This window comes from Callorhinus ursinus, unplaced genomic scaffold (assembly GCF_003265705.2).
Source record: "Callorhinus ursinus isolate GAN/ISIS: 27379988/994484 unplaced genomic scaffold, GSC_fseal_2.0 scaffold28, whole genome shotgun sequence".
In the NCBI taxonomy this organism is placed as follows: Eukaryota; Metazoa; Chordata; class Mammalia; order Carnivora; family Otariidae; genus Callorhinus; species Callorhinus ursinus.
This window is the reverse complement of record NW_027397090.1, coordinates 7,274,451-7,285,255: the sequence shown is the minus strand read 5'-3', so window position 1 is coordinate 7,285,255 and position 10,805 is coordinate 7,274,451. Positions and strand designations below refer to the sequence as shown.

General features: G+C 39.3%; 1 pseudogene; it reads left to right on the top strand.

Moving 5' to 3' along the window:
- The first annotated feature begins 2,697 nt into the window (after positions 1-2,697).
- On the top strand, positions 2,698-2,789 carry LOC112838713 (U6 spliceosomal RNA; annotated as a pseudogene).
- The last annotated feature ends 8,016 nt before the right edge of the window (positions 2,790-10,805 follow it).

Sequence of the window (10,805 nt, the reverse complement as noted above, 5' to 3'; positions counted from 1 at the left end):
TTAATTATTGGACACTTTCTCCTGTTTTGCACATCTAATAATTTTTATTACATGCTAGAAATTGTGGATGATACATTATAGAGAGTTCCTCTAAAAAGCAAATTACTGCAGATCAACTTGATCGTATCAGAACTTGGGTTTAGGCTTTGCTGGGGTGGTCTGTTACAGTTTCACATTTATTTCTGGAGTTCCTTATTCCTGTGTTTTACTTCTCTAGTATTGTCTTTATTCCTGGGCATGTATTTCCTGGGGTCTTAACATAGATAAGGCCAGACTCCAGCACTGCGTGACCTCTGACATCTCTGGTTGGCTCTAAGCCTCTCAGCAGCTGTTCTCTGCTAGGACTCCTTGAGTCATGCCCTGGGCTTGTGCGGCTTTGGAGAGTAAGGAATGACCAGAGAAGCAGAAAGAGAACCAAAAACGGGTATCTTGGAAGGCAAGGGGCATGTGGATTAAGTGCTGAATGTGTCCTGATTCTGTTCAAAACTTACGCCCTCTCCATGATAAGCTCATCGAATGTTCATCATGACTCTGTGTAGTGATGATGATCATTATCCAGGTTAACAGATGAGAAATAAAGCTAAGTAATTTGGCATACAACAGAAAAGTATTAGGTCTAGGTTTTGAACCTATACAATCATCTGATCCCAGAACCAGTTCTGCATATTAGGGTTAGTATGCATGAGAATAACATGTGTGTTCTGACAGGATAACTCCAGTGTTTTTCATACTATTATCCTACCAGGACTCTGCTGACAGTCCTCTATCATGCTTTCATCTTCCGTTGTTTCAGACAGTTCAGAGCTTTTTTTCTGAAGAACCGTTGGGTCTCAGGCATCATTGGAGAGTGCTCATTGCTGATGCCTTTGAATTCAAGTCACTTTTTTATATTCCCTTCCATGACTGTTGATTTCCACATTTGAGTCATAATACCTGTAATCTTTCTAAGCAGGTGATGTCGCTTTATTGTGAGGCCTACTTGCATAATGGAAAGAATATAGGTGTTTGCAAGCAGTTCTGAATATATCCAGTAGGTTGTACTGGGAAGGTACGTTGCAGTGATTATCTTTTAATACAGTAATAATTTTTAAGAGAAGAAAAAGAAAGGTGTGTTATATGTACTTGGTACGAATGTATCACGTAAGATCAACAGCAATGTTCTGAGTAACTGTTGTTCAGTTTTCAGGTGACTAAACTAAGCTCAGAGGTTAAGTAACTTGCCACAGTCAGAAAGATAATAAGTAAAAAACCTGGGGCACCTGGTGGCTTAGTCAGTTAAGTGTCTGCCTTTGGCTCACGTTATGATCCCAGGGTCCTGAGATCGAGCCCCACCTCAGGCTCCCTACTCAGCGGGGAGTCTGCTTTTCCCTCTCCCACTGCCACCCACCTGCTTGTGCTCTCTCTCTCTGTCAGATAAATAAATTAATAAATAATCTTAAAAAAAAGTAATAAACCTAAGATTCAAACCAAGTCTGTATGGCTCAAAAGCCTATATTATTTCAATCACATTCATGCAAAATTACTCCTATTCCATGTTCCTACACATTTTTCCCCCTTAAGTGAAGTTTGTAACAACGTTAACTTGAACACACCTCTATCCCTTCCTATCTCCCTCTTTCTGGGTCTTTTCCTTCCCTTGTAACATTAGTTGTGTACTGAATGATTGCCCTGTTCTAAAGCTACATTTCTTTTTATTATAGAAAGTTTATAGATATCCTCCATATAACTTGTGGGATAGAATTTTGTCACTCATGATGTTCTGATTTGTGTGTAATATTGAATGTTGCAAGACCATTTCCCACAGTTTTTACTGGCAACCCTTATGGAGTCATGGGAGTACGCTGGGATTACATACTCAGCTCTGTATTAATGAGTCCCACAATTCCGTCAATAATTATACAGATGGAAATAATTATGCATTCTCAAATCTCTTACATAAGACTTTTTAAGGAATTAAAGTACCAGGCTTTCAAGAGATATTACTATATAAAATTACACATGAAGTTGCACCTTTTATTTCTATATAATCTTAAAAATGAAAAATTTTTATAATCTTAAAAATGGTTCCTTTCAAAGGAAGAATGTGCTTTATCATAAAATGTGCAGTTGGTACTTGTACTAATATGGAAGATTTAAGGGACACCTGGGTGGCTCAGTCGGTTAAGTGTCTGACTCTTGTTTTTTAGCTCAGGTCATGATCTCAGGGTTGTGACATTGAGCCCTGTGTTAGGCTCTGTGCTCAGTAGGGAGCCTGCTTGAGATTCTCTCTCTTCCTCTCCCTCTACCCCTCCCCCCCACCTTGTGCGGGCATGCTCTCACTCTCTCTAAAAAAAAAAGAGGAAGATTTAAAAATATATATTGGTTATAAAAATACAAATACTATCTAAGTGTTCAGAAGTTGACTAAGTGATAAAATATTTTACCAAAATTTGGCTTGGAATTTTCTGTAACCTCTAGAAATATTAATTTGAAGTATATAAATTAAATTTTATTATTAAATATTTAAATGTATATTATTAAATACTACTTAACATTTTTCATTTTTTTTAAGTTTTTTTTTTTTTTTTTTAGTTTTAAGTAATCTCTAAACCCAATGTGGGGCTTGAACTTACAACCCCGAGATCAAGAGTCACATGTTCTACTGACTAAGTCAGCCAGGCACCCCAAGTTTTTTCATTGTTTTAAAGCAAATCAAATGTCTGTCATATACAGAAATTAGAGCGATACAGAGATTAGGATGACCCCTGCACAAGGATGATACGCAAATTTGTGAAGTGTTCCATATTAAAAAAAAAAAGTCTTTGAACTCAACATTTACATTAAGTTGCAAGTAACATTTTAAAAGGTATATACATTGTCCATTGATGAATTTCACAGATATGATGAGCAAAAGAATCCAAACACAATGAGATTACATAATTTATGATTCTGTTTATATCTAAGTTCAAAAATGGTCAAAACTAATTTATTGTGATAGACATCAGGATAGTGGTTACTTTTGGGGGTGTGATACTGACAAGGAAGGAGCATGAGAGAACCTTCTGGAATGCAGGAGTCACCGGATCTTGATCTAGGTGATGGTTACACTAGGGTATAGAGATATAAAATTCAGGGGCTCCTGGGTGGCTCAGTTAAGTGTCTGACTCTGGCCCAGGTCATGATCTCAGGGTCCAGGGTTAGAGCCCCGCATCGGGCTCCCTGCTCAGTGGGGAGTCTGCTTCTCCCTCTGCCTCTGCCCCTCCTCCTGCTCGTGCTCCCTCTCTCAAATAAGTAAATAAAATCTTAAAAAAGAAAAATATAAAATTGAACACTTAGGATTTGCTTAGTTTTTTGTATGTAAATGTTACCTGAATTTGAAAATAATTATAACTCTTGGGCGCCTGGGTGGCTCAGTTGGTTAAGCGACTGCCTTCGGCTCAGGTCATGATCCTGGAGTCCCGGGATCAAGTCCCACATTGGGCTCCCTGCTCAGCAGGGAGTCTGCTTCTTCCTCTGACCCTCTTTCCTCTCGTGCTCTCTATCTCTCATTCTCTCTCTCAAATAAATAAATAAAATCTTTAAAAAAAAAAAAGAAAATAATTATAACTCTAAATTAAAAGCACTTAACAGTATACTACTGTCAAAACCATGCCTTGAAATAAAGCAACATAAATCTTTACTTCAGGAGAGTAGGAGGTAGAGTGACTTGGAGGCAAAGGGATGTTTAAATCCTAACCCTGCCTCCTTACTCATTGTGTGACCCTGGACCAGTTTCTTTACTTTTGCGAGGTTACCTTGTGTGTACCCTACCTATTTGTAAAATGAGGATGGTGACTTCTATAGTATAAGATTTCTGGAAGTATTAAATATAGTATCTGTGAAGCTCCTGGCTGTAGTAGGTGCTCCATTCATGATGTTTATAGATATTAAGTTATAAATTTTGGTTTTGAGATTTTCTTTCAAATTATCCTAAGAGACTCTGTTGGGGTGAGAAGTAGGTAAACTGAAAATTCTTGGGTTAAGAAAAAGAAAAAAAAAGCAAATTCTATTAGATATAGATTTCTATTAAATATAGAATTCTATTAGATTCTATTCTATTAGAATAGATATAGAATTCTATTAACATTGAAAGAGGAGAAGCGGACCCCTCCAAAGAAAGCATTTGTACAAGAAATGTCAGAGTGCTAGGGATAGCCCTTCAGTGACAACATACACAAATGAGAGTGCAATAAACAACCTTTAGTAACAATATTTCTGACAATAACAACTTTACAAACTGCCTTTCATTCCTTTGTTAAAACTGAGTAATGGCACAATGCTAACTGTAATTAATACCACACACAGAGAAACTCAGAAACTTCAATAAATCCAGTGATCAAAAAAATTTATATTTTAAAATTACATAATGAATTAAGAAGAGAAAGTTAATTAGAAAAGCATATTCCATGACACTGAACTTTTATTTAAATTATAAATGTGCATGTTTACATTACAAATACAAGTTTTTGTGTAATTGACTATGACCTTATTTATTCCACTTTTTATTTTTATTTTAATCTAGTCACAAATTTATTTGTGGAACATATTTTCTTTAATCTGTAAAAGAGTTTTTTCTTTGAAAAGTCATGGTAACATGGGGAACAATGACCTAAATGACCAATATAGGAAATGAATTGGCCCTAAGGAAATTGCCAGGACCAGGTGAGGTTAGGAAAGATGGTCTCCTAAAGGACGAAAGTGACATCCGTTAGCAGAGGATATTACAGCATGTCCGCAAAGTCAGGAAACACAAGATAAACTGACCTTTACACCGTGTTATTTACACTTTCACATAGTATACTCGGTCTGTGTTCTGGTGAAGCACTCTAAAGCAAGAGATCCAATTGTTATTCTGGAAAAAAATATAATTAACACACCACAGAGTGTCCAGAACATCTGGTAACACAGGAAGAATAGTGTATTTGTTATGCGTCACCCAAAAGCATACTGAACATACTATTTGGAAACACAACTGAACAGTTATACACTGTTTAAAAAGAAGTTTCTCCTATGTTTCTTGCCTTTGCAACGCTTGGGGCTGCCAGCTGAACAAGGCAGGTGCACTGCCAGTGGACAGTGACAACAACAAGACTTATGGAAACAAACAAGTGTTTCTTATAAATAACTTGGAAATGCTTCTGGAATCCATTTCTTAGCAATGAAAACAGTATGTTTCAGATCCTCTTAAGTGATTTGATTTATACATGGGAAGTCCTCAATCGGCAGTTCCAGAAATACTTAATACTGCTCTGCCCCTGTTGGTAAAGTTCTGAGGATGTCCTACAGAAAATGAAAATCCCAGAGGAAAGAAGCTCCGTGGGGGGGTGGGAGGTGGTGTGTGTGTGCTGTCTCTGCATGGTCACGATCATTTAATACGGGGATTTGCGTTGTAGAACTGTTGGAACACATTGGTTACAACTGAAATGGCCCCTGGGAGATAGACTGGAGACAAAACAGCAATCCACAAAACAGCTCCCTTATTGGTTTGGACAGGCATCCAACCAGTCAACTTTTCTGTATTTTTCCAGTCATACGACCTTCCTCTTCTCCTGTGAGCCACTTGTCATGTGCATTTTGCCCACACATGGGACAAGCCTGTAGTCCAGAAGTCCATCGTGTTCTTCCCAGCTGTAAATCGACTACAGAGAGGACTACACACACCATGGAATTGAACTTGAAGTAGTATTTTTGCTCTTTTTGTTCAATGCTGCATTGGGGGGGCAAAAAGATTTTGAGGGAGTTTCAACTCTCGGGCTGCTGACCCCACCATTATGCATGAAGCCCATGAATCCACAGGTGCACTTAGCACTGTCAGTAGACTGAATTACAACATGTCTTCCATATCTATCTACTTTTTTTTAAATAAAGATTTTATTTATTTGACAGAGAGAGACACAGTGAGAGAGGGAACACAAGCAGGGGGAGAGGGAGAGGGTGAGGGAGAAGCAGGCTTCCCGCCGAGCAGGGAGCCCGATGCGAGGCTCCATCCCAGGACCCTGGGATCATGACCTGAGCCGAAGGCAGATGCTCAACGACTGAGCCACCCAGGCGCCCCATCTATCTACTATTTTTATATGTAGTGAATGTGATTAGTTAATGCAAATTCACAGTATTCTTCAAAGTATGTATTTCCTTGATTTATACCAAAGGTTCAATTAGAATATATAAGGCTGTCACTGTTTTTGGCTGTTAAAAAGGAATTCTTGGCCTGGGAGTGGTTGGGAGCCACTGATAAAACGATCAGCCTCATTGTACTGTAAATTCTGTAAAATCTATGAAAGTTTTTTCTACAACGTAGTGATAATTTTGTCTCTGTACTTTTTAAAAGCTTTTTTGAGATATAATTTACATACCATAAAATTCACCCATTTTAAGTGTAAGATTTATGATTTGGTAAATTTACAGCATTGTGCAATTATCACCACAATCCAGTTTTAGTACATTGCCATCACCTCGAAAAGATCTCTCGTGGCCAGTTTTAGTCATTCCCCAATCCCGCCCCAGCTTCAGACAACTAATCTTTCTGTGTCTATAAAGTTGCCTGTTATGAACCTTCCACAGAAGTGAAATCATAAAATAGGTAGTCGTTAAGTCTGGCTTCTTTCATTTAACATAACATTTTTGACATATATCCATCTTGTAACATGTATCAGGAGTTCATCATTCTCTCTCTCTCTCTTTTTTTTTTTTTGCTCAATAGCACCCCATTGTATGGACATATGAATTTTGTTTACTCATTCAATTCTACTTTATAGCTATTATGAATAATTGTGTTGTGAACACTCGTGTGTATTCACGTGAACAAATGTTTTCATTTTTCTTGAGTATACACATACCTGGGAAAGAGCTTTCTGGATCATATGATAAATTTATATCTAGTTTTTGAGAAACTACCTGGGTTACATTAGAATCACCTGTGATGTGTATTTAAAATACTGATTTTCTAGCCCCTTAGACAAAGCTCTCCTGCCATGTTGAGATAGTTCATGGAGCCAGGAAGGTGGCCCCAAATGGCTCAGCAGGCCAACGTCCAAGCTTTGGGTGCATTGTGTCATTGTAGCGTGTTTAGCACATCTGGGAGGATGGGCTCACCCCCCCTCGACAGCCTGGTACAACAGATCCTTAGGCACAGAGCTGTCTAAACCTCAGGTGTGGTGGGGACGAGCCAGCCATATTTGGAAACATTCTTTAGTAAGGGGCGAATATGGGTGAGATTTAGTAGCCATAGGGAAATATAGTAAGGCGGATTAATCTTGTGGTCTGAGAGAGGTGTGGGAGAGACAAACTATTGGCCAAGAGGTCTTCTGACTCCTGACCAGGTGACTTATGACCACATGGCCCATCTGGGTTGAAGCAGCTGGGCCTTTAGAGGGCAGCTGAAGGAGGGAGGAGTGAGAGGACAAATGCATTGTTTCCTGAGCAGAGGTCAGAGTTCAAGCTGACTCTGTTTCCCATCCCTGCTGGCTTCTCAAGTCCTGGTCCTGTAGTATGTGATCTGCTCACTTCCTGGGAATGCCTAAGTTCTTGCAAATAGGTTTATGGACAAGAGTTACTCTCACCCACCCCTTAAACATCTTGTTTTGTTTTTGGTGGGAGGGAAGTAGCCTGTCTTTTCATGAACTTCAGATGATGTAACATTCAGAGATACCCAATGATACCTCTATCAGATGAGAGGAAGAGTGACTGTGAGGCTCCATTCTAATTATAACTTTGTCCCTAACTGGCTCTACAACTCCAGCAAATTACTTCACATGCCCAGGCTGACGTTTCTTCTTGTGCGAAATAACAGTGTTGGTCTAGATTATTGGTTCTCATCATGTGGTCCCAGGACCGGTGGCATCAGCATCACCTGGGAACTTGTTAGAGATGCAAATTTTGGGGCACCACCCAGATACACTAAAATACACTCGGGGTGGGGTCCAGCAATCTGTGTTTGAACAAGCCCTCCAGGGGATTATGATGTTCAGCAAAAACTGTTCTAGATTGGTAGTTCTCAGCCCTGGCTGCACATTAAAATCGCCAAGACAACTTTTATAACTTACCAGTCGTGGGCTCTCACCTTCAAAGATTCTGATTTAAGTGATTTCTAGTGGGGCCCAGACGTTGTTATGTGGTTTTAATGGACATCTAGATGCTATCCAAGGTCTATTACCACTAAAAGTCACTTTGCAAATCTAAACGCACACATCCAGACCTATAGCCTTCTTAGGCCACTAGGTGTTGCTATCATAGAGAAAGAAAGGCATTTTCCAAAACTGCCACTGGATATGCATAGAGGAGGAAAGTGTATCTCTTAATTTCTGTTAAGAGGTTATTCTGTGATTTATATCTGAGTACAATTAGTTCAGTATTTTTTTGCAGTTTGTTCAGTCTTATTCAAAGGAATGAAATGCCCATCAGTGATAGAATGAATAAATACATTGTGGTGTATACATACAATAGAATATTCCTCAGCAGTGAAAGTAAATAATCTAGTGATACACACAGCGATACTGCCGAATCTCACAGTGGTGAGCAAAAAATAAACTGGACACAAAATAGAAATACTGTATGATTCCCTTTAAATGAAAAAAAAAAAAGGCAAAATTAATCTGTGTTGATGGAGGTCAGAATAGTGGATACCCTTGGAGGTAGGACTAAAAGTGAACAGAAGGGAACCTTTTAGAGTGCTGGAAATGTTCTACTTTTTGATCTGGTGAGAGTTATGTGCATATACGCACATATATGTATATTGAGCTATACTCTTAAGATTGCACTTTATGTATGTTATTCCTCAATAATAAAGACTTACAAAAATTGAAATGTAATCTTCAAGGGGAATAATTGTCATACTAGCCCAGTATCACTCAGTAATCTATTATTTTATTTTGCCACCTGTGTTCATGAGAGGCGAACATAGCACTTTGATTTCACGTTGATAACTAAGTTAACATGTGTATATCAATCTATATGGCCCCAGGGTGAGAAGGTAATGACATGCTCTCTATATTTAAACGCTTCTTTGTTTTGACTCTTTGTATGTGTCCAGGCACACGTTCTTCAGCAATACACTTGGGTGATTGATTTTCTTATGGCAACCCTCTGCTGTCTCTTCCTTACTCTTCAAATTCTATAATAAAATTGCTTTTTCTTTATTATCTGCAGAAAAAGCCCTCTACACCTCTCCTGTCACTGATAGGAGGTCAAATCCTTCCTAACAAATCAAAGTGAGATAAAAAGAATCAGTCTGTAGCAGAGAAAAACAAATCCTTGCAAACTGTACTAAGCCATTGACAGTCAAAACAAGGCATATTGGGAGGGCATTCAGGAAAGAAAAATGTGTTGGGGAAATGAAAATCAGAGTCACTTAGCAGAATGCACAGAAACCCATTGGAAAGGAAGCTTTAGCATAATAGATGGGAAATTACCATCTGTTACTCAGCTATTACTTTAAAGCCACAAGCTGGGTGATCTGATTTCATCTAATCAAAAGCAGGGGCTGGGCTGCCTGACGCCTACCTATGAAATCATTCAAGGAGAGCTGAAATCTTTGTTCAGCTGGGAGTATATTAAATGCTGTCAGAGTTTCACCTGATCCAGTCATTTTGTAATGCTGTGCTCTGTTCCCCTGTGTACCAATCACTCTGGAATTGGGTACGATACATAAGGGCAGATTTTTGCGTAACATAATTTTTTTTTTAATCATGCTTTGTAACTTGGTTTATGGATGTGTTATGGCATGGCTATGAACATTGAGGTACTTTCATTCATTCAGTCATGCCAAACTGTCCCAGGTGCTATGGGAGAATCCATGGAAGGATAAGGCAGTCTCTGCCCCAAGAGGTTTACAATCTACGTGGGGAGACCAAACATAAACACACACAAGTTAATTTTTTAAAACCATAGTACATCTTCCATTTGTCCCTCTAGATTCACTCTCCATCCTGCTGCACCCTGTTTTGTGACCTGGGAGGCTGGCTGTATGGGTTACATCCATGGGTGTCCTTGCCTTTTGGCTTCCAATTGGAGTCGTGTAATGGGAATCCCTGAAAGAGGAGTACAGATTATTCCCCTCGCTTCCTTCCTGTGTGGTCACCATGGGTAGGCTGAAGATATGTAGAGATAGTCTGATGATTCTGTACATACAGACCTTTCTTTCTTCTAGTTCCAGAAGGACATCCTTAATGCTCCTTCAAGTCTAGAGGTGGTAATGATGTCATGCTCTTTCTAGCCTTAGGGTACTGTACCATGCTTTGTGGATTCCCCATACCCTACTCAGTTCCTTGTAAATAGTCTCTTCTTATTTAATTTCCTTATTTTTTAATTTAATTTTATTTTTTTTAAGATTTTATTCATTTATTTGACAGAGAGACACAGAGAGAGAGGGAACACAAGCAGGAGAAGTGAGAGAGGGAGAAGCAGACTCCCCACGGAGCAGGGAGCCCGATGCGGGGCTCGATCCCAGGACCCTGGGATCATGACCTGAGCTGAAGGCAGACGCTTAACGACTGAGCCACCCAGGCACCCCTAATTTACTTATTTTAAGATTTTATTTATTTATTTGAGACAGAGAGGAGAGAGAGCACGAATGGAGGGGTGAGGCAGAGGGGGAGGGAGAAGCAGGTTCCCTCAGCAGGGAGCCTGATATGGGGTTTGATCCCAGAGATCTGGGATCATGACCTGAGTCAAAGGCAGACACCCAACCAATGGAGCCACCCAAGTGCCCCCTAAATAGTCTCTTTTTAAAACACTTAAACTATCCAATTTTCTTTCTTTCTTTCTTTCTTTCTTTCTTTCTTTCTTTCTTT